This window comes from Peromyscus californicus, unplaced genomic scaffold, assembly GCF_007827085.1.
Source record: "Peromyscus californicus insignis strain IS unplaced genomic scaffold, ASM782708v3 Scaffold_3__1_contigs__length_106647218, whole genome shotgun sequence".
NCBI classification, from domain to species: Eukaryota; Metazoa; Chordata; class Mammalia; order Rodentia; family Cricetidae; genus Peromyscus; species Peromyscus californicus.
In genome coordinates, this window is record NW_026294551.1 from 87,416,800 (window position 1) to 87,439,207 (window position 22,408).

Sequence of the window (22,408 nt, forward strand, 5' to 3'; positions counted from 1 at the left end):
GGATCTCTATTGTTCATGTTCAGGGTCAGAACTGTTCAGGTTTGTTGTGATGCTGAAAAGCCCCCAGTGGATTCTAGAAAAATGGAGCCCACTCCAGGAGCAGAGCTCAGACGTATTTAACCAATTTAACTTTGCAAAATGCTCCAGCTCCGCGCATGCTTGGGCCGCTGCTCAGCGCCTCTCTTTAAAAGGCCGAGAGGAAATAAAAATGAATGATGACAAAATGTCCACATGGGTAGAAAAACAGAATAGCCTGAAAGCTCCAGGGCAGGAACTGACACAATTTAATTAACTATTTGGAATAAACATGCTTGGCGCTGCTAGCGAGGCTGTTTGCCTGCTTTCCCAAAATAATGCACCTAATAAGCCCGAGATGAAACCTTCTAGAGATTAATTAAATGCAATACCTCAGTTTGAGATGTTAGGAGTGGCCGAGAAGGCACAGCCTTTGCATTGCACATTGCTCGGGAAGATGCTGTCATCTCATATACACAGTTCCCGACCTTGGTTATGTGTGGTATAAAAATTGCTCCTAATTGTGATTTGGCATTGATGCTCTCTATAAAATGCGTATTTGTGAAATAGTCTAATAAATGTTTAACAAGGAGTCGCAGTGGATGAAGTTTAAAGCGTGGCAGCGGTAGAGCTGAAATATTTCATTAGAACCTGGAAGTCAGAAGCTGGTCTCTAAGAAGGAGTAACGGCATGTGTGACTGGCAATTTCATTTAAAAACAAAATCAAAATAGTCACAACGGCCATTTGTTGAAAAACCATTATATCCAGATCTGATGCTCAATATTCACAGAAGTCCTGCAAAGGAGTAGTAGCATCACTCCCCTCTCACGGTGGAGAAAATTGAGAGTCACAAAGGATGACTTGTCGAAAGCTGTGAGAGTGGCCAGAGGAAGCTGGGCTGGAAGGCAGACCTTTCTTACTGTAAAGTTCATGACTCCCAGCTGCTCAGCTGCCCAACACAGGAGAAACACAGCCTGGGAGATTCTAATCACATGCTAATTGCATGACAAATTAAGAGGAAATGATACTAACAAATTTTATTTGATTGCTTATAAAAAAGCCTCTTGTAGGCAGTGATTGTTTGGGGGCAAAACAAATTGTACGTGCTCTTGTTAGACAAAGGCATTCAGTCTGCCCTTATGGAGGAATACACCCGGGGCTTTCGTCTTCCCAAGTTAAGTCTCCTTGATTAATTCCAGCTCCCACATTCCGTCCCTGTCATCTGTACAATCCGCACTGCAGTCAGGCTCTTGACCTCAGAGGGGTCTACAATTATTGGCTTGGAACTGTCCAAATCTGTCACCAACAGACCCAGACCCCGGAGACCCCTGGTGCACCCTCTAGTGGCTATAACAGAGAAGAGGTGCTGAAAGGGGCCACCACTCACGCACTTTGTGGGTGACTGTGAGACCTGAGAGGGACAAGGAGTCTGGTGCCGAAAGACCTGAGAAGTCAAGAGCACAGATTATGTAAACCAGTTTTTAAAATTTGTTTATACAATAGTGTCATGAACGAGGAGGACAGTCTTGGAGAATGTCCTTAACAATCCAATTCCAACTCATTCTTTCCTCTGGGCCAAAGTTAGGCAGCTCTGACTCACCAAGAATCCGAGCCATGAGCATAATGGATGTGGCCCAGCACCAACTAGCTACAACCGGCTGGACGAGCTCACTTGGGTTGCTGCCTCTACCTATACATCAGAGACCATGCTAAGGGCTGTAACCATGGATCTCCTTTCACCCCCAATTTTGCAGACGAAGAAACTCTTAACTGATAGCGTAACTTGCCCCAGGTTACTCAGCTCATTGGCAAAATTAATTCTTTGCTGTGCAACTCTATGCAGACGTTCATACGTGAGGGTATATGAGCTACAAATGGAAAAACTGTTGCTTTTGACTTCATGACGATTTCTGCAAATTAGCCCTTTTTTTTCTTCTGACTTTAATGCCTCCCCCCAACAATATCCTGTTGTATCCAGAACCTCAAAGTTAATTACTATTCCAGACACTCCACAGCAGAGATAAACATCAGAGTTTCCCCTCCTTGTGAGTCTGCCATTATGATCTGGTCCAGGCTTGGCCCACAAATAGCTAATGAGGTTAAATATAAAATAAGATAAGGATAAAGCCGTGAGGCTGTGCAGGTTCTCGGGGACAAGCAGATGACACTTGGGTCTAAATAAAGTTCTAAATAAGGAAAAGAAAATGGTCTCAGCCAAAAGGGAACCAAGAAATAGTTTTTCCTCCGCGCGCGCGCGGGCGCGCGTGCGCGCACACACACACACACACACACACACACACACACACACACACACACACACACACACACACACGCACACAGAGCATACTTCATTAGGCAAACATACTTGCTCTGCCTCTGTCTGTCTCTTTCTCCCACCCTCACAGAGGGATGATGAGACCTGAAACAGCAGGGTCCCTCCTCACCACTCCAGCTCCCTTTGTCTGTGGAACCATGGGGGTGCAGGAAGTCAAAAGGCTGACTCAGGTAACCTGGCTCCTGTTCTGGGTCAATACTAAAGCACTCTGACCTTGAAGAACAGACCACCTCCAGGATGGGTCCCATTACCATCTTCCAATGGCCAGGGAATGGGGAAGAGCCCTCTAGCAACCGCTCAGGGATTTAAAGGACTACTTTGCTTTTACCTTTGGGAACCCGAGATTGAACTCATACCCCAGGTGCTGGAAACATCACTGAAATGAACTCTTTAGCAATCTAGAAAGAACAAAAGGCAACCCTTTCCTGCCCCCAAGAGAGAGTCCTAAGCTCTCTGCAGCTGGACATCTGGATCATAGCAGTCCAGAGCAGGAAAACACTCTCTCCACAACACCGAAACTCTGGGCTTGGAAGCCAGGTGGCAGGTTGGGAATCAGGCCTGGGAGCAAGGGAGGGAGGGAGGCTAAGTGTCAAGGACACTGGGGTCAACGTTTAGAAAGAAGCAGCGACCATTCCCTGCTTTTCACTAAGCAAGGCTCTCCTCTTGGCCCTGGTTTTCTCGTCTCTAATTGCATCATTTGCAGTCCATCACAGCCTGGAGCGTGCGTGCGTGTGTGCGTGCGTGCGTGCGTACCTCCAGCCTGCAGGGTTCCATTTCCCCTCTCTCTCGGGGAGCAGCTCCCAGCTCCCCTTTCTGAGCCATTCCTGAGCTTCAGAGCACTGGGGGGGACAGGGTTCTGACAGCCTACCTCTTTAAGGGTGCACTACCACAAAGAGCCAACCGCTTTCAAGGCCAACCTGGAGTAACAGCTCCGGCAAAGGGAAAATCGATATTGGGACAACCCTCCTGTCAGGGACCCAAATGATCCATGAGAGTTCAGTGTCCAGAGTCAGAGCACCCTGTCAGCACCGGCTGCACATTCACCTGACATCCGTGTCACTTTCTTGGGAACTTAATTTAGTGGATGGCAGGCCCATTTGCCACTCACTTCCCAGGTTTATGAGCAGAAGAAGGCAGAGCCCAGGTAAAGCCCAAGGCTGTTCTGCTAGATGTCTAGAGAGCTGTTCTTCCTACCTCCGTAGGCAGTGCTCGGGAGAGGGCTGATGGGGGAAAGTGGCTCTGTAGACACCTAGCTCTGAACTCACATCATGCCCCTGCCTCATCCAAGCCTAGAGACCTTGTTCAGTCTTTCTGTGGTTCAGTTTCCTCATCACAGAACAGAGACTATTAGAGCACACGCTCTGAGTTTTGTTGCTGTTTTTGCTTTTGAGACAGGATCATGTAACATAGCCCAAGCTAGCTTGGTACTCACCATGCAGATTTGGCTACCTCAAATTTATGCCAATTCTTCCACCTCAGTCTTCTAAAGTCTGGGATTATAAGCAAGTAGCACTTCACCCAGCTCTCAAGACGGTGTTTTAAGAGCCACAGAGACAAAGTATATGCAAAGCTAGAGGAAGATGGGCTCTCAGTTCTCGTGGGCAGAAACTATCATGTTTATCACTACCACAGGTCAACCTTGGTAGCGCAGGCCAAGGGAGGCCACATGGTTATGGTGGAAAGACCTCAGGTTGAAGTCAAGGGACCTCGAACCAATGCCTGCTCGTATCTTGCAATCTCATAAAGCCAACACTGTACATTTGTCACTCCAAGGAAGAGCATATATTGACAAATGCAACAGCTGCTTGCCTCACGAATCAGAGAGCGAATGCCTGGTGAGCGTGGAGAGGGACACTCAACCTGTCAATACATGAGACCATCTCAGCTCCTATAGGGAGGGAGGAAGGGAGGGAGGGAGGGAGGGAGGGAGGGAAGGGAGGGAGGGAGGGAGGGAGGGAGAAAGGGAAAGGAGGGAGGGAGGGAGGGAGGGAGGGAGGGAGGAAGGAAGGAAGGAAGGAAGGAAGGAAGGAAGGAAGGAAGGTAGCTTGGTTTCTGAATGGGAGTTGACTGTTGTGAATAGTGTCTATTGAAGACACTCTGTAGAGCCTGTCTAGGAACACAGCTCTTGGGGGTGACTCTGCATTTGGTTTGTATAGGGGGTGATTTTGACTATTCAGTCAAACACCTAATTCTTTGTCTTTCGTGCTGTGGGAACGAGCTGCGAGTCTCAGTGCAGGAGTTGAGGGTGTACTATAGGACTGTGCAGACATGTCAGCTTGGCTCCTACACTCTGCAAACAGTGGTCCAGCAGGCCTGATCGATGGATCCAGAGTTTTTGTTTTCGTCTTTGTTTCTTATAAACTCCATCCGTACATTTTGAAAGCCATATTCACAAACATAAAATTAAATTATCATTTCTGCCTCTGATATTGTGAGTGTCTTGGGCTTAAGGAAGAGAGTGGGAGGCCACAGTTGCCTCCATCCTTTACATGCTACATTGTCGGAACATAAAAGGATAATCCCACCAACCCCAGCGAGGAGCCAAAGAGGACCACTACATGTTAGCATGGGTTTGCTGTGAGTCATTCCCAGCCCACGGTCCCAGGACAGATGGCACTGTCCCTTGTTCAGATTAAAAACATTCTAAAAATACCTACAGAAGACCACAGCCACCTCTGCTCTGACTTCTGCCCAGCTCCACTTCCTGGGACGTGGACGGAAGGGATGTCTCTCCTGCTGACAAAGGTCAGGTCAGAACTCACAGTGAGATGTTGACAAGTTACTTCAAAGCAGCTTCTCTACTCACCCCTGGTTTCATTTGGGGCCTAGAGGAGGGTAAGGAACACCACAACACTTTTTCTATGCTACTTTGACCTGGAACATTTGGCCAATGGACAAAATATTGTGATTTTTCTCTCCCCAAATAATTCCTGCCGACCCCAAGCCCAATATCCAACTTGGAGCCTTTCCTAAGCCATGGAATTCTATCATGTAGTTTGTGTGTCCCTTTGCAGAATCTCCATGGTCTTGACAAATGCTATAATCTGTAATGTGCAGCAGCAGATAGTGTTTTATGGTAGCGAGAACAGGGGTGGTTATCATAAACCCCAACTCTAACGTTTTCCTACTTTCACTAACAGATTGCAACATGCTGTTTGGAAACCTGACTTCATTTTTAATACCCAGGCCTAAGTTTTCTCTTTGGGCCTAGACCATGCTGGATACTAGGGACAGGCTGCTTCCAGACTTCTCTAGGGACTTGTCCTGCAGCAGCGCTTGGGTTGACAAGGCCCAGGCTGAGAGGATGATGGCATCTCTGTCTTCCTTGCTAGGGTTCCCCATCAGCAACAGTGCTCTGACACTTGGCCACATCTCACGGGAAATGGAGGCTTCCTTGTGAGCAGTCACAAAGAAATCCTCCAAGAATCAGCTCGACAGTGACAAAATTAAAGGCAGTCACTGTGGCCTCCCAGCTCAACAACTGATTAAAGGAATACAACACGCACAGTCGTTGCAGTTTTCCGCAGCTAGCCTCGGCGATAGCTGACAGAGCAGCCCTGAATCTTTGAGATAGATAAAGGTCCATTTACCAAACACATCCACACACTGCTTCCACAAAAGGATAATGTGTTCAAGTCAACACAGTCAGCTTTCAGAAGTGGCATTCCTGCTCAGACAAAGCAAGACTGTTCCCACCACTGTCAACCCCCAGTGTCTGCAACTGATAGCCATCTGAGCCGTCCTCTGGCCCGAGTCACGTTCACATAATGCAGTTGTGCAAAGACACCAACAATTTGGATCTAAAACAAACTGACTGGCATACCCAATGCTCCACGGGCTGGCGAACACCCATACCTTAGTCCAAAGCAACATCAACTCAGTGTGAACAATCCCTAAATTCGAGGAGATCTCTGTGCTAATGTGCAGAGGGCTGGGATGAAGGCAGGAAGAAGACAGTGAATCTTCCAGAACAGCCATGAGTTTGTGCCTCTGGGAAGCCAAAGCTATTTGGCTTTTGCAGAAACTATTTGCAGAAAACTCAAGGCAGAATTCGAAGACTTCCTCCCTTTAAAATAAGCTGTGTGGGGCCATGAATCTCAGGCAGTGGCACAAAGTTTCTCAGACTTCCTGGAATCCAGAAGTAGGCACGGTGGAAACAGAAAGGCCAAAGCTTAGTTCCAAGGATCCTCCCCTTAAAAGCTGTGAAATGTTCAACCTTGTCCACAGCCATGTTTCCCTCTAAATGTCCCTTGAAGGCACCTAAGGGGAACGATGTTCCCAACACAGCGGATCCAGGCTCTGGTTGGTCTTCATAACACTGCAGACCCACAGGACACCAGTACAGGCAGCAGAGCAAAGACTCTAGAATAGTCTCATGAAGAAGTTGTGTTACTTGTTTTATTTTAACTTTGTGTTTCTCATACATCTTTAACCACAGAACCTTACTAATTTATTAGCCCACAGAAGCCTCAGGAAACTTGGGAGGGGAATGTCAGGCTCAATATTAGGAGCTGCCCAGGTCATCCTGACTGTTAAAGGAAAACCAGTGGTCCTTATTACATCTTATTCCCTCCCACAAATCAGTATGGTTGGTGATAAAGGGAAACTCTTGAAAACATAAACCTCCTCTAAGACAGATAGTATACAGAAAGCTACAATGTACCTGCAAGCATACATACTTGGGTGTATGTACACACACACACACTGAGAGAGAGAGAGAGAGAGAGAGAGAGAGAGAGAGAGAGAGAGAGAGAGAGAGAGAGAGAGAGAGAGACTATCCAATAGCCCTGTTGAATTCCCTTCCCCAAAAGTTAACTGACATCACCTCATCCTATTCATCATCTTCCTGCCCGCACAGTATGGTCCTGAGACATACAGGAGAAGAGAATTCCGATGGTAGTGGTGGAAGGCGATCTGTCTCCACCTTCCACCCTGCCTTGCGCTGTTTGCTTCCATTTGTAGCCAATTTCACCAACAGTGTGATAGAGAGCATCTCACATTCCACTAGTGATAACACAGAATGCCAAGTTTCAGTAGACTCATTAAAAACACTCAGCAGGTGGACTTAAATATGCAAAGCATCTGAGGTCTCATCTGCTTCGTCAGAGCAATCAAGGTACTCGGTGACATGCTCGAAAAGCCATCTTAGATGACTTCCATTTCAAGGCGGATGATAGAGACACATTCTAGCTTACTCATTTTACTGAGTTCCATTTAAAGCCCCGGGATTCGATGAAACAGGTATCAGAAGACTAACAGGAGAGCAAGCGAAGGCGGCAAGCTGACTCAGGACTGGGGCCTGAGGCAAGGCGTGGTAGTTTCTTAGTTTTCTTTGTGTATCCCACGCTCTAGAGAAGAACTGGGGAAACCAGCAGTCTGCAGATGCAATGGGGATGGACAGAAGCATGGGAGAAGTTCGCTGCTGCTATTAAAAGACTTGGGAAAGAGGCAGCCTAGTAAACAAATAACTTCTGGCACTAAGCACTCAGCTATGAACAGTACAGAAATTCATACGACTACAATTTTATCACAACTGAGTTGAATAAGGAGCCCTGACTTCTACTCTGGCCTGCCTGTGACAACATACTTCTATCCTCACCTACCTGTGACAATATACCTAAGTCCTCACTGAGGAAAACCACAGAAGACCAGGTTGGGGGAGGGGACTTATTCCTGTTGGATAGTAACACTCTCCTTACACCATGTCATGAACACCATGTGGGCAGCAGCTTAGTCTCAGTAGGTGACAAGGTGTCTCCCCACTTCCAGTGACATCACCTCTGGGATGAGTCAAGAAGGTGGAAAGCCACTACTCAGCAGTGATGAAGCAACCTCCTTCCTAAAGAGGCTGCATGGGCAGTGTAATAAGCCATCACTACCCAAGCAATATCAACAGGGTCCTAGAGGAGAGCTGAAATTCCCACGCATTTAGCAGTAACGGAGAGTCCCTCTCTTGGAGATCAGTGGGGACCAGAACAGGGTTGGAAACCAACAGAACCCAGAAGATCTAGAGTTATGCAACACAATACCTAAAATGTTCAATTTTAATTAAAAAAAAAAAAAAAACACTCATTCTAATGTGAACAAGGAAAAAAAAACCAAATCCGTAAAGGCAATCAAATGTGGATTTTCAAGAAGACATGCCAAAGGCTTCTATGAACAATACAGAATATGTCTTGTTTGTTTATTTTATGTGTTTGTGTGTTCACCTGCACGAATTTATGTCCACCATATGCATGCAGGTGCCCCTGGAGGCCAGAAGAGGGCCTTAGATCCCTTGGAACTGGACTTAACAGGCAGTTTGGGAACTGAACCTGTATCCTCTGTATGAACAGTTATTGCTCATAAATGCTGAGCCACCCTTCCAGCCTTAGGAACATGTTTGATACAAACCAAAACACTAGAATCTTAGCAAAGAAACAGATTTCAAGAGGGTGCTAAAATGGGAGATTGAGAACTGAAATATACAACCAAAATTAAGGACGCAGTCAACAGACCCCACAGTGGGAGGAAGGACAGAATAGCAGCAGTTACCCAATCTGAATAAAGGAGAGAAAATAGAATGAAACTAAATGATGAGAACCTCAGAGATCCAGCGTCCACATCAACAGAGAGGGAGGAAAAAGAGAGAGGGGCTCAGAAAGCAACTGAAAGACTAAGGGATAAAAAATTCCCAAGTGGAAAAAGACATAAGTCTACGGATTCAAAAGGTAAACCAATTAAGAAACAGGATGAACTGAGAGAAATCCAGGCCAAGAAATCTCACAGTCAAATTAGAAATCATAAAAACAGGAGTAGGGAAACACATTTTACCCATGTACCTACAGAGGGAAAATAATTCAAACAACTTCAGGTTTCTTATCAGAGACAATGGAAGAAAGCAGCACATTTGATTATTTTATTATTTTACTTTATTTTGGGAAGCTTGGGGAAAAGAACTGTTAGATCAGAATACACACCCCCAAATATCCTGTAGAATACAGCTAAAGGATCAAGAAATTCTGAGATGAATGAAAACTAAGAGAATTTGTCATAGTAAGACATACCCTAAAGAGACAAAGAGTAAAAGAAGTTTAGAACAGAGACAAGAGAACAATGGACAGAATACAAAGACGGGTAAACATTTCTCCTTATTAAATTATCCTAATTATGTTTGGCTCTTGAAGCAGAAACAATGAAACTGGTATGTTTATCAGTGTATTTACAGAAGTATTTAAGACTGTATTCAAATGGAAGACAGTAAAGGGCCATAAAGGAAGGTGTGGTCTCCAACTTTCTCTTGAACTGGTAAATTGTTGATACCAATAGACTATGATGCACACACAATGTAATGGCTAAGGGACCACTAAAAGTGCTGCGTAAAGAGGTGTTCCAAACACTACATATAAATGAGTCAAAATAGAATTATAAAATATGTTCATGTAACCCACAAGAAGACCAAAGAAAAGGAAACCAAAGGAAAAATAACAGAAAATGAAAACTAAAATGACAGACTTAACATACCTATAATTACATTAAATGTAAATGATCTAAATACATCAATTAAAAGACAGAGATTGTAGCTTAGAAAAAGCAGCACCAACTTTAAGCTAATGTGAAATAAGAACATTATGTGGTTACTTTCCTTAAAATGCTATTGTCACATGACCTTCCCCCTTTACTTTTTCTCCCAAGTGCCTTTGGAAAATGTATGTGATCAAACTTAGATAACTGAGATAAGTTCAAAGCATGGCAGTATTAGAACAGAATGCTTAATCAACTTGGATCTTGGAGCATCTGTCATATGTCATGTGTCTTCCTGTCTGCAGATGCTTAGTTCATAGAAAATAACCTTCACCTTGTATACATTCTGTTTCTGCAGGGTCTTCTATTCTTTGTAGTTGTATCCTAAACATCACTGGCTCCAAAAGTTATGTTCCTTTAGTGTGTCTGTCACTGTGCTAACATTTCACAGGAGTTATATTAGTAATCTGAAGGGAAGGACACTAATGCTATCCTCATCATGTAATGATTAGAAAATTACTACTTGGAGAAATGATCTGTCTAAGGTCACACATTTCAGCTACCTACTGCATACCCAACTCATCTAACTCGAAGGCCTGCCTGAACTACTAACCCTTGTGACTGTGAAACTAGCAGAAAGGTTCCTTTCCGCTATGACAAGGAACCATGAAGAGCTCATAGAAAGACTTTCAGTCACCAAAATATCCCAGAAAGAGCTTCTGGAGATTTGTTTTTCAATTCTCATCTTTTTAGACATAATTAATCAAATAGTCAGTCTGTCCCTTTATTTCCTCAATGAAGCATTTCTAAAGGCTTAAGCTACAGGGATGAAGTGACACCACCTTATTCCTCCCGGGAGTCCAGTGTGGGACAGCATTGGGCTCATTTGCTGTCACGGTTGATTTTTCCACATGTCATCACTCAGTTCCAGGCCCAAGATGTCAAGCAAGCAAACCCTGCGGGACTCACCTGTGACATCCATTCTCTTGAAGCCCCACTGTTCCATGCCACCTCAACTGTGAGGGATCCAGGTCAACGTTTCCCCTTTTAGGGTTTTCACAAGGTGGAGACTTTGATGTGTCACCTTGCAGAAAGGGGAGGAAAGGGCAGACTGCTTCTGAGGCGGTGACTAAAACAGCTTGGAGAGCATGCCGAGCTCCAGTGGCATGTACTGGTTTTGCCTCTGTGTTCCCGAGAATGAAAAGCGGGTTTTTCTAGCTTCCCTCTCCCTCCCACGTCCCCACCCATCTCTCAGCTCCTGGCAGCGCCAGGGCATACACACAGGGATAACACACAAAATTGCCTCCTTCTTCTCTGACAATAAAATAAGGCAAGCCATTTGGCATTCGAGGGGTGCCCCAGTCTCCTGACCCCTGGCAGGATCCCAGGGGATTTGTGGTCGACAGCTAATCAGAGCCCTGGCCATAGCCATTTCCCATGACATAGCTGGAATTCTCCCACTGCCTGCCCTCTTAGCTTCAGTTACTTGGCCAGGCTGAAACTATTTGCTCCCCTCCCACCCTGTCCATCACTGCCCTTCCTCAGGCTGAGCCTCCTTACCACCCGCTAGACAGACTCCCAAGGCTCTGGATGGGAGAGCAACAAAGGTCTCTCTGCTTTTATTATTGACCCGCACCCCACCCCCTGTACTCCTCCAGCCACAGGCCTCTTTCAAGCACCCTCCTCTTGAGCAATGATAAACTTCAATGCCAGGGCGAGTGGAAAGAGAAAACAGCTACTCTGGGCCAACCACACTGGTATCAGAGGGGAGGCCAAGCGTGGGATTTCCAAGTAGTAGTCATAAAACATGCCTCTTTGTCATTTACGGTTAATCTGCCTAGGAACTAGAAAAAGAGAAGTTCCATTGCCCTTCGGCAGGCAATTCTTAGCTTACCTGGGAAGGGGCAAGACTTGTTGACAACAAGCCACATACTGCACAGAGACGGAACGTGGCCACCAGGAGCCAGACTGCCTGGGTTATTGCCCAGCTGCGCACACCTTCTAGCCAGGTGAGTCCAGGTTAAGTTATAGCATGCCTCTGGGCTCTGGCCTCCATCTCTGCACAACGAGGACAACAGGGAGAGAAGGCTACCACACGGGCTTGTCATGGAACTGTGTATATTTGCAAACCAGCGCCTAGCACATGGAGAGTGCGGCATCAGTGCTCGGAAAAGAAACGCTATAAATGTGATGTGCCGCGCAGATATGCAAATGGGAGGCTATTCCATAAATTTTCACGACTTGGTAGCATTACTCTGCATTCTTTACTGGGGATGCTCCCGACTGCCTGAGAGTCTTGGAAAGCTTCCCGTGGTCAGGCAGTTAGCTGCCGAGGTGGGATTTGATGTTGCCTCGTACCTACTGTTACAATCGTGGTTCTCATACTGGAGCCCCTGACTGTGTTGGAAAGTGGAAGAAATTCAAGTTCCCCAGCTCCACCCAGACCTCCTGACTCAGCCATTCTGGGAGTGAATCCAGCAATTTGTTGTAACAAGCCCTCCAAGAGAGTGGGAGGTAGGACGCTTAAGATGTGCCCTGGATCACTATGTTCCCCTTTAAGCAGAAAGTCCTTGGGTCCCTTCCTTCCTGCCCCAAGGTCATCATGCAAAGTGAACGTAAGCTCAGGGCCACAGCAGGTTTAGGTGGATCTGGATATGCTGTACTGTGCTAGATGTCATGGGAACGTCTACCTGTGTAGAAAAGCCAAGCATGGGTGTGAGCTTACCTAAGACACAGACCACCCTGGAAGTCAACACACCAGGAGTCAGAGGCTTCGGGTCAAAGCAAGCCAGACCCCAATCTCGACAAGTGGAACTTAGTAAAGTCACTTAATCTCACTGCGCCTGATGAGATCAAGTGCTCTAAGGGCAAAATCAAGTCAGAGCCACTGCCTCATACACAGAGGCGAAGGGCTTAGTGGCTAGGGTCAGCATGGACATCTACTACCGAGTGATAGACGCTTCATTTGATGATAAGGGGTTGGCTCTGAGGAGGAAGCTACAGAGAACGGCAACACAGTAAAATTCTCAGAGCGTGGACAGGAAAGAAGAAAAGAAAATGGTGCTACAGATCATCAGAAAAGGAAATTATCAGGTATTCCTGGCTGATACTTATCAAACCAAAACAGCTTTATTTCTACGGTATCTACATTGCACATACAGCCTCCAATTTACAAAGCCTGGCCTTAAACTGGGAAACCCAACAGCCAAGGTTTACCCCCATCCCAGATGGAGGCTTCCTGTGTCAGGCTCTGCTCAATCCCTCGCCCCAGTTGGGATTCTTCTTCGGGAAGAATAGGTAAGATCTAACTCACGTGTGGAGGGAAACAGCTGAAAAATATTGACCTTATGGTTTTTCCACAGTTCCCCTTTGCTCTGGAGGCCCAGAGCTGCATCAAAGTAAATGCACAGATAGATATATGAGCGATCAGCCCAGAGTACAATAGCATGGGCCTTTGGCCCAGAGCTGGATAGAAAGGTTGGCTATGTTACTTTATCCTTATCTATTCAAGCGAATGCTAAAAAGGTACTGGGTCTCCCGAGCCATGGAGGGACATGGTCATGTGTCATCTTTCATGCTTGTCCCTTTCAGACTAGTTTTCCTGTGAAGCGTCTGAGACGTTTGCCTTCTTAATTCTCCCCTGAGCTTGGGCAGAAGCAATGCCTGGGGACCCAGCTGACAGGGGGCAAAGGGGAGAATGCAAGGGACCATGGGAGAAAGAACTAGACCCATCTCACAGCGAGCTCTGACAGCCCCGAGCCCATCCGTGTCCCAGTGATTTATGCTCTGGAAAGATTTTCAGCAAATCAAGATGCTTGGGATGTTCTCTTTCAAAGCAAGGGAAAGCAACCCCAGACATCTAAACAGACCACATATTTGTGAGTCTGGCCTATTGTTTTAGAATTTCTGTGGAAGGCCTCTAAATGCCACCCTCAGACTCCCCACCGAGACTAGTAACTGTAAGGCAGGGAAAGAGGAAGATGGATAGAAACAGCCCCGTTGAACTCAACTCCCTTAGACTAAGCAAGCTTTCCTTCTGAACTCAAGAAGCAGGGCACGGCAGGGAACCATAGTCTCTTCACCAACAGGAGCAGCAGTATGCTTCATCCCCATTTTGACCTACTGTTTGAAGTGCCAACTTCCTTCAAGGTACACTCCTCCTCAGCCCCAAAGCATCACTAGGTAACCTTGGCTTCTACCTGTTCTCTCTGGGTTGATCTGTCACCCCATGACTCAGCCTTGTTCTAGGCTGTCCCCAGCCAGCCCCTCCAGCCTTTTGCTGGATAAAAACAAAAACAAAAAAAACAACAGTTTTTTGGGTTGGGGGTGATGACAATACCCTTCCCTGCTGGAATGTGGCTATTGTTCTCAGGGCCCAAGCTGCCTTCATCTCCAGCAAGCCCCTGTCAGGAATAGGGGTCCTGACTCAGTGGCTAGCTTTCCACTTCAGTGAAACTACAAACCGGCTGTGGGCTCTGTCTCCAGCATTCCCATGCACGGCACTGCAAGGCTTGATGTGGGGAGAAATACAGACACACAGACACACTGTGCATGCCGCAGCAGATATTGTACCATGATCTCCAAGGCCCTGCCCAGTAAGCTGCCTGCTGGGCCACCTCTGGCTGCGGTCTTAGCTACATTCACTTCTGCAGTCTTTCAAACAGGTACAATCAAGCCCTTGCTTTTGGACTCCGGGAGGATTAAGGAAGGCGACGCCTACCTGTAAAAGAGTGAGTGGATGAGTGTGCTGGGTAGAGGGTAGCCTGACCCGTTGGCCTTTCCAAGGGGAGGTGTGAGGCGGGAGGAACGGCCTTGCCAACTCCACAGGGCTGTTGGAGGCAGCAAACCATGCAGCATACCAAAGTTCCCAAACCCTCTGAGGGCTGCCTCAGGCTAGAGGTACAGCCCATGGGGCACCTGCCTAGAATGAGCAAAGCCCTGGGTTCCATTTCCAGGATGGAATGTAGGAGAGAGTGAAGGATGGACAGAGGGAGATGGGAAGGGAAGAAGAGAAAGTGACTTTTCAGGTAACAGAAAGTGGCAGCAACTTCATTACTCACTCTGCTAAATGAAAAGACACCTGGCATTTCCTGAGGACATACTGTGCATCAGGCTCTATCCTAAATACTTTTATTCCACTCACACTTCCTCTATACAATAGTCTTATTTTGTCACTGGTTCATTGGTTCATTCATTCATTCATTCATACATACATACATACATATTGCTCTTTCCTTAGCTGCCAACTTGGTTCTTAGCCTCAGCTTCCCCAGGCCGTCATTCAGAGTTATCATCTTGTGAGGCCTTCCTTAACTACCTTACCTAAAACCACCCTCCACCCCCTACCCAAACCTCCTTCTGTGCACGATATTCCTGCAGAGCATTCATACGCATGCACATTCTACCTACCTCATGGTTCACTGTTTCTCACACATATCCCCTACCAGATTAAGAATCTCACAAGACAGGCCTGTTGTTCATTGTTTTGTTTTTTCACTCTTTACTCTTTGGGGGCCCGCCACCCAGCTCCCAAATAATCACACATGAAGACTTATTCTTGTTTATGAATGCCCAGCCTTAGCTTGGCTTGTTTCTAGCCAACTTAAATCATCCCATCTATCTTTTGCCTCTGGGCTTTTTTATCTTTCTCTATTTCTGCATACCTTTCTTTACTTCTTACTCTGTGGCTAGCTGTGTAGCTGGGTGGCTGGCCCCTTCCTGTCACTCCCATCCATGTCTTGAGTACCCAGTTCAGAATGGTGTCTGAGGGCCTTGCACTGAGCAGTGGCAGCTGCCTCCACGGTGGCAGGGAGAGAACTTGCTAGGCTTTGTTAGAGTACCCGGCAGCACTTAGCAGAGGCCCAGGAGCACTCGGGTGCCTCCCTCAGTCTCACCCCAATAGCTCCCTGGCCTTATTGAACTTGTTCCTAGCTTTTGCTTTATTCCATAACTACTGAAAGCTCACGAAAGTTTAAAGAAAAAGTGGTGAGTCTTCCTCTTCAAGAAGGTCTCTGTGTGTTCCATGTCACATGGGGAATCTGGAACATTCTCCTGAGAGCCTTTCCCCACAACCCCACGTTAAGAAGACAGCTACTGACAATCACGGCCTGAGGCTTGCTTGGTTCCAGGCTGTGCTGTAATACATTACAGGTAGTACCCCATGTCACTGTTCCAGTTAGCTATCAGTGTGCCCACTGCACAGATGAAAACAGCATGGCCTTGAAGGCTGCATAATCTGTCTAAGCAGTTGAGGACTCAAACCCAGGCAGGCTGATTTCTGGTACTTTGTCCTGCTGCCCCACAGGCCAGCAAGACCCCTCTCCAGCGACTCCATAGCTGTACACCTAGAGATCAGCCAAGGAGGAGAAGTAGCAAAAGGTGGTGAACTCCATAAGGTGGCTTGGCCAGGACCTAGGTCTGCACTCAACCCACCTGGAACACTACTTCCTGGCCTCACACCCTGGAGGCTGAAGCTCAGTGTTCTGCTCTTTGGTAACCAAGCCCGGCATGACAACAGTTTCCTCTCAAGCGGAGAGCCTCTGCCCCAAATCCCTAGGACTCAATCCCTCATGTCCTCCTGGGCCTCTCATTCCAAGCACAGGTCACCCCTTCCTACAACTCTGTCCGAAGAAGTCGTCTCTGGAAAGCAGCTACACGCCTTTGGAAACCATAACCAAGCACTCATTTCCAAACCTGCATGCTGAAACCATTTTTAATAAGGTGAAAAATAACTTCTTAGAAAACAATAAATATTCGACAACCTTGCTTTCTATTGTGTCAAGACTGCAGACTACCAGCACACAGGGGCTGCTCAATAATTCGGTTTTAAATTTCTGTGCCTTGGAGACTTCTGACAGGGGAAACTGCTCTCCACCATCCAGTCGATAAAAATAGCAAACGTTTACTGAGCCCGTGTTAATTAACTGCTGTGCAGGGCCATGAGCTCTACACTCAACAGCTCCACAAGGCAGGTGCTAGGATCCTTCTTGAAAACAAAACCAAGGACAAAAAACAGAGCCTCTGGGAAGTTGGCCAAGACTTAAAGTGGCCAGGTCAAGATTCAAACCCAGGTCTGCTTTTCATTGTTGCTATGGGTTTGAATGTCTTACCCCAAAGTACTAGAAATGTAATCCTCAGATTGGCCTGGGGATGCTCTTTGGCGTCAGGGCCTTTGAGAGGTAGTAATTAGGATTAAATTGTGGTTGCAATGGTGGAGGCCCGTGATTGTATTAGTGGCTTTTTAAAATTTTTTTTTATTTTATGTGCCTGTGTGCATGTCTGTGTGAGGGTGTCAGATCTCGGAGTTACAGACAGTTGTGAGCTTCCATGTGGGTGCTGGGAATCGAACCCCGGGTCCTCTGGAAGAGCAGTTAGTGCTCTTAACCATTGAGCCATCTCTCTAGCCCCCCTGCACCCCTCCCCTCTGCATTAGTGGCTTTATCAGATGAGGAAGACACAGGGCATGGTGAAAGCACACCTATAACCTCAGCACTTGATAGTCTAAGACAGGAGAATTGCCATGAGTTCAGAGCCAGCTTGGACTAGAGAGTGAGTTCTGGGTGGGCCAGCAAAACAGATAAACCACACAAAGAAACACTAAAAGAAGACAGGAATGGAAGACAGTGCCTGGCCAGCATACTTGCTGTGGTGGTTTGAGTGAGAATGGCCCCCGTAGGCTTATATGTTTGAATACTTGGCCCTCAGTTGGTGAAACTGTTTGGGAAGGATTAGGAGGTGTGGTCTTGTTAGGGGAGGCATGTCACTAGAACCAGGGCTTTGAGGTTTCAAAAGTCTCTACCTCTCTGCCTCATGCTTGTGTCTCAAGATGTAATCTCTCAGCTACTGCTCCGGTGCTATGCCTGCCTGCCTGCTGCCATACTCTCTGCCATGATGGTCAGGGACTCACTCTCTGAGACTGTAAGTCCCTAGTAAACTTTCTCATGGTGTCTCTTCACAGGAACAAAGAGTAACTAAGATACTTGCTCTGTCTGGCCATGTGACATCTTCTGAGGTTATGGTGAAAGAAGAAGCCCCATGCCCCGCCCCCCCCCCCCCCCCCCCGCCAGATTCCAGAAGCAGGCATCTGGACCACACAGCCTTGAGAGCTGTGAACTAACCAAGACTTTATTCTTTCAGAGTGACTCAGTCCCAGGTATTTTGGGATAGCCCCAGAAAGCATACGAGCCAAAGATCTTAAACCATACAGCCATGTATCATCCTGTTCAAGCCCTGACAATAATCTGATGGACGAAGCCTGGCTACCTGACCATGCTGAAATACCAGTGGGAAAGAGAGAGGCACCCTATAGATGCTCCTTGATCCCTGGGTTGGGACCATTGCCCCAAGACCCTGCTCCACAGAGAGTCAGGGACCACTCTGTCCTGTCTCCTTTTCTTCACCATGCCACCTAAGCAGGAATCTGCTTAGGGGTTGCTTAGGGACTTAAGAGTCTCTTCGGGCTCTGTGACTCCGGAGAGGTATGAGCCCAAAGAGCACAGACTCCAAAGTTACACAGACAGTGAGGTGTTGCTGGTTTTCTAACTCTTTTCTCTTTTACTCCTTGTTCTTTTGGGGGGGCCCGCCACCCAGCTCCCAAATGAATCACACACAGACAGACTTATTATTTCTTATGAATGCCCCGCCTTAGCTTGGCTTATTTCTAGCCAGCTTTTCTTAACTTAAATTATCCCGTGTACCTTTTGCCTCTGGGCTTTTTCCTTTTCTTGCTTGTGTATATCTTACTTTCACTCTTACTAACTGTGGCTGGCTGTGTGGCTGGGTGGCTGGGTGGCTGGCCCCTAGCGTCTTCCTCTCCTTGTTCTGTTGCTCCTCCTCCTCTCAGATTTCTCCTCCCTTTTATTCTCTCTGCCTGCCAGCCCCGCCTATCTTTTCTCCTGCCTTGCTACTGGCCATTCAGCTCTCTATTAGACCAATCAGGTGTTTTAGACAGGCAAAGTAACACAGCTTTCCAGAGTTAAACAAACTCAACATGAAAGAATGCAACACATCTTTGCATCATTAAAACAAATGTTCCACGGCATAAACGAATGTAACACATCTTAAAATAATATTCTACAACAGTGAGGTGTTCAAAGAGTCGGAAGTGCAGCTCTGATTGCCTATAGTCTACAGGTCAAATCATCATCAAAGTGGATGCATGAGTCACACCAGATGTGACAGAATCTAGGACTTGCTACCATGGGTCTCAGCTTACCATGTCTCAAAGCCTCTGTGGGCTTGGCTGGACCTCAAAATCCTTGCAACATTTTTACCCTGGGCACCATTACATAATCCAAGCTGGATGCTCTCAAAGGAGATTCATATATCATTCTGTGGTGCATCTATGTATACACTGCATGAAAACACACATTTTTCTGAAATAAATAAAGGAATCACCTTCTGTGACACAACTAGGGAAAATGAATTGGCTAGCTGCTCCTAACCATTCTGCAAAAGAATGTCTTGGTCCCAGTGGCTCTTGAGGCATCAAACTAGAGAGAATGGTAGAAGTTTTCCCGGTTTAGACAACCAGAGAGGAGATCACTGGCAAGGGGAGTGTCTTTACACAAATGGATCCTTGCCAGAGAACCACTGCTGTTCAGCTGGTAGCACACCCCAAATCAATAATGTTGCTAAGATCTGGAGACCAGAGAAGCTTCTGGGCCACAAAAATACCCCGAGATGGAATAATTGCTTCAGGTAAAAACAGCCCTGGCCATTTCTCCATTGACTGTGGGTAGAGGGATGGATATCAGCGCTGACCTTGACCATGAGGCAACTTCAGCCTCCATGTAAGAACTGCCTAATGGTATGAGCAGGGCGCTGAGGGGAACCTTCCCCAGAGGGGAAAATTCCCCCTGGCATGGGGCTTCCGGGGGGGGGGGAGTGTCCTCGGAGGGGTAGGGGAGGGGATGCTAGAGTGAGGTCTTCTCTATGCCTCCCTGCCTGTACCCAAATGATGGATATGGCTTGACAAGAATGGAGATGGAGGATGTTCTGTGCAGGTCAGCAGATCACATAGACTCCCGCATGGGAATGATTCGTGCTTCTGCCACCTCTAATCCAACGGCTCTGAGGCTCCATCAGAGCACCCGAAGGCACTTCTATGGTTGGGCACCCTGCTCTGTAGGAAGGAGGCCATAATGTCTGCCCGCTTTTCAAGGGTGAAGGAACAGCAGGCATTGACCAAGCCCATCAGACTCTTGGTTTCCAGAGCCGGCCCAAGGGATTCGAGATCACGAGGCTCCTGCTTCTCATCCCGGGAGGCCAGGGCCCTGCTCTGTGGAACTGGTATGTGGGACACCACTAGAGGATGAGGAAGGGAGTATTTGTAAACCTAAAGTACTACAAGGTAAACAAGAAGGAGTCATGTGGGCAGTGGGAATGCTGGGGAGACTGCCCGGGTGAGAGAGTGCCAGGATGTAGCTCTGTGATGCTACCCCTGGGGCATCGGGTAGAAAAAGAAACTTGAACTTTTCTATCAACTCTAGTTTTAAATATAATCAACTCATTTTTTTTAAAAGTGTGAAGGTCAAATGCAATATCTCTGTAGGCAGGATTCCACCTTGGGACTGTCCCATATAATTTCTTTAAAAGAAACAGCAGGGACTGGCTTTAGTGGCTCAAAATCTTGCCCTGCAACCAAGAGGACTGGAGTTTGGATCCTCAGAACCTGAGTGAATACCAGGTTAGCATGGAGGCACACCTGAAATTCCAGCCTTAGAAAGAATTGATAGAAAATTCCAGGAGTAATCTGGCTAGTGAGACCGGCTGTATCAGTGAGCTCTGGGCTTGACTAAGACACACTGCCTCAAATAATAAAGTAGAAGAGGATGGAAGATTCCTGAGATCAACCACAAGCCTACACACATATGCACACTCATGCATGCACACATATGCAGAGACTGTACCTGTATACACGTGCATCCACACATATACAAACACACATGCACGCACATCACACACACATGCTCTTGAAAAGAAGAAAAACAAATAAATCAATGTGCAACAATGAAGCAGAAAAAAAGCCACAAGTGAGTGATTTCCTCCAAATCCTTCACTTTACCTAGTCTGGCAACTCCTTGAAATAGGCTGGTAAATTAACTGGCTCCTCTGTGTACAACCTACCCAGTAGACAGCATGGTTATGCACCGTGCTGTTGGAAGGAGAATGCAGAAACACAGGAAACATCTTGTTTAGTAACACCAAAGATGAATAGCAGTGTGCTGAAATAATGCCAAAAATACTAAAAAAAGGTGTGACCAACGAGGTCCTGATGACCACACTGAAGAATTCCATGGACAGATGGATGCAAGAATCTCTGTTGAGCGAGGTGGTCACAAAGCCTTCTCTGAATGGGAGGTTTTGAGTCCTGGGAGTTGTGTAAGTGCAGCTAACATTTGCTGAGTGCAAGGCACTATGCCAAGTGCTTTGCAAGGATTACTGCACTTCAGGTTTGCCATAACCCTACCACAGACAAGGCTCACTTTTTAAAACCTGTACAGCACTGTTGCTCAGCTTGGCTAGGTCGAGCGAGAAGGCTGGGAGAGTGGTCAGCAGTAAGAGCATGGAGTGGCATGGACAAAGTCAGTGAGTGTGTGTCTAGGGAGAGGAGAGGGCAAGTGTGTGTGTGTGCCACGGCTTGTTCACATGCTTGTGTCTTTGTGCAAGTGTTCAGAGGCAGCAGGAGCCCAGGTTTGCCTAGCACTCCTGAACTAAAGGTTCAGCAGAGGAGAGTTTGGACTGGTAGAATTCAATTCCCTTCAAAACAAATGTGATACCAGCAGGTCTTCTCTACCCGCTTTTGCTTGGATAGTTTCTGACTGCGGTATGGAAGTCCACAACCGTGGCTCCAGGAAAGCCGCCGAGGTTGGGTTGGAGCATCCCGCTGGCAGCACAGCTCATCACAACAAAGAACAGTGATGGTACTGTCGGAGAAGCCTGGGCTTGTGTCTTAGCATCGTTGGCAAGAAAGGAGAGGACAAAGAAGGGCTTGCTGGGGTCTACCTGTGAACCAGACAACAGGAAGGCTTAAATACGCCACCCCCTTGAGTGTCTCTCCATCTCTGGCCAATGCCATATTCATTTACACAGTGTCGATGGAGATTCAAACACAGCTAAAGCCTGGGCCCTGGGAGCTGAGGTGAGATATGGTAATCTGGCCACTTGTCTGTGGCTCCCACCTCCTGCCCCTGGCATGCAAGCGGCCAAAGAATCAGCCATATTGGCTTCCCAGCTCCATCATGTGCCTATTAGCTTGAGCCAATTATCATTTCCGGACCTCACTTCCTTTTCCATGAAACAAAGCAGAAATAACCACCTTACAGATGGCTGTGAGCACTGGGGACGCGGCAGACCATGGTGTTGAGAATAACACCTGGTGTTTAACAATGCTGCACATGGCTATGTTTTCTGTTTCTGGTTTTTGTTTTTTTGTTTTTTTTTTTTTCTATGATTTTCACCATTTTCTCTTGTCCTCCAGGCTCTGATCTCAGAAACTTTAAAAAAAAAAAAAAAAAAAAAAAAAAAAAAAAAAAAAAGGTGTATTTGATTCC

The 22,408-nt window shown here is 46.9% G+C and overlaps 1 protein-coding gene across 1 annotated transcript in view; it reads right to left on the reverse strand.

Moving 5' to 3' along the window:
* Slit3 (slit guidance ligand 3) overlaps positions 1-22,408 on the reverse strand; it is a 595,024-nt gene that overhangs the window by 449,034 nt on the left and 123,582 nt on the right. The gene's annotated exons all lie outside the window — the stretch shown is intronic.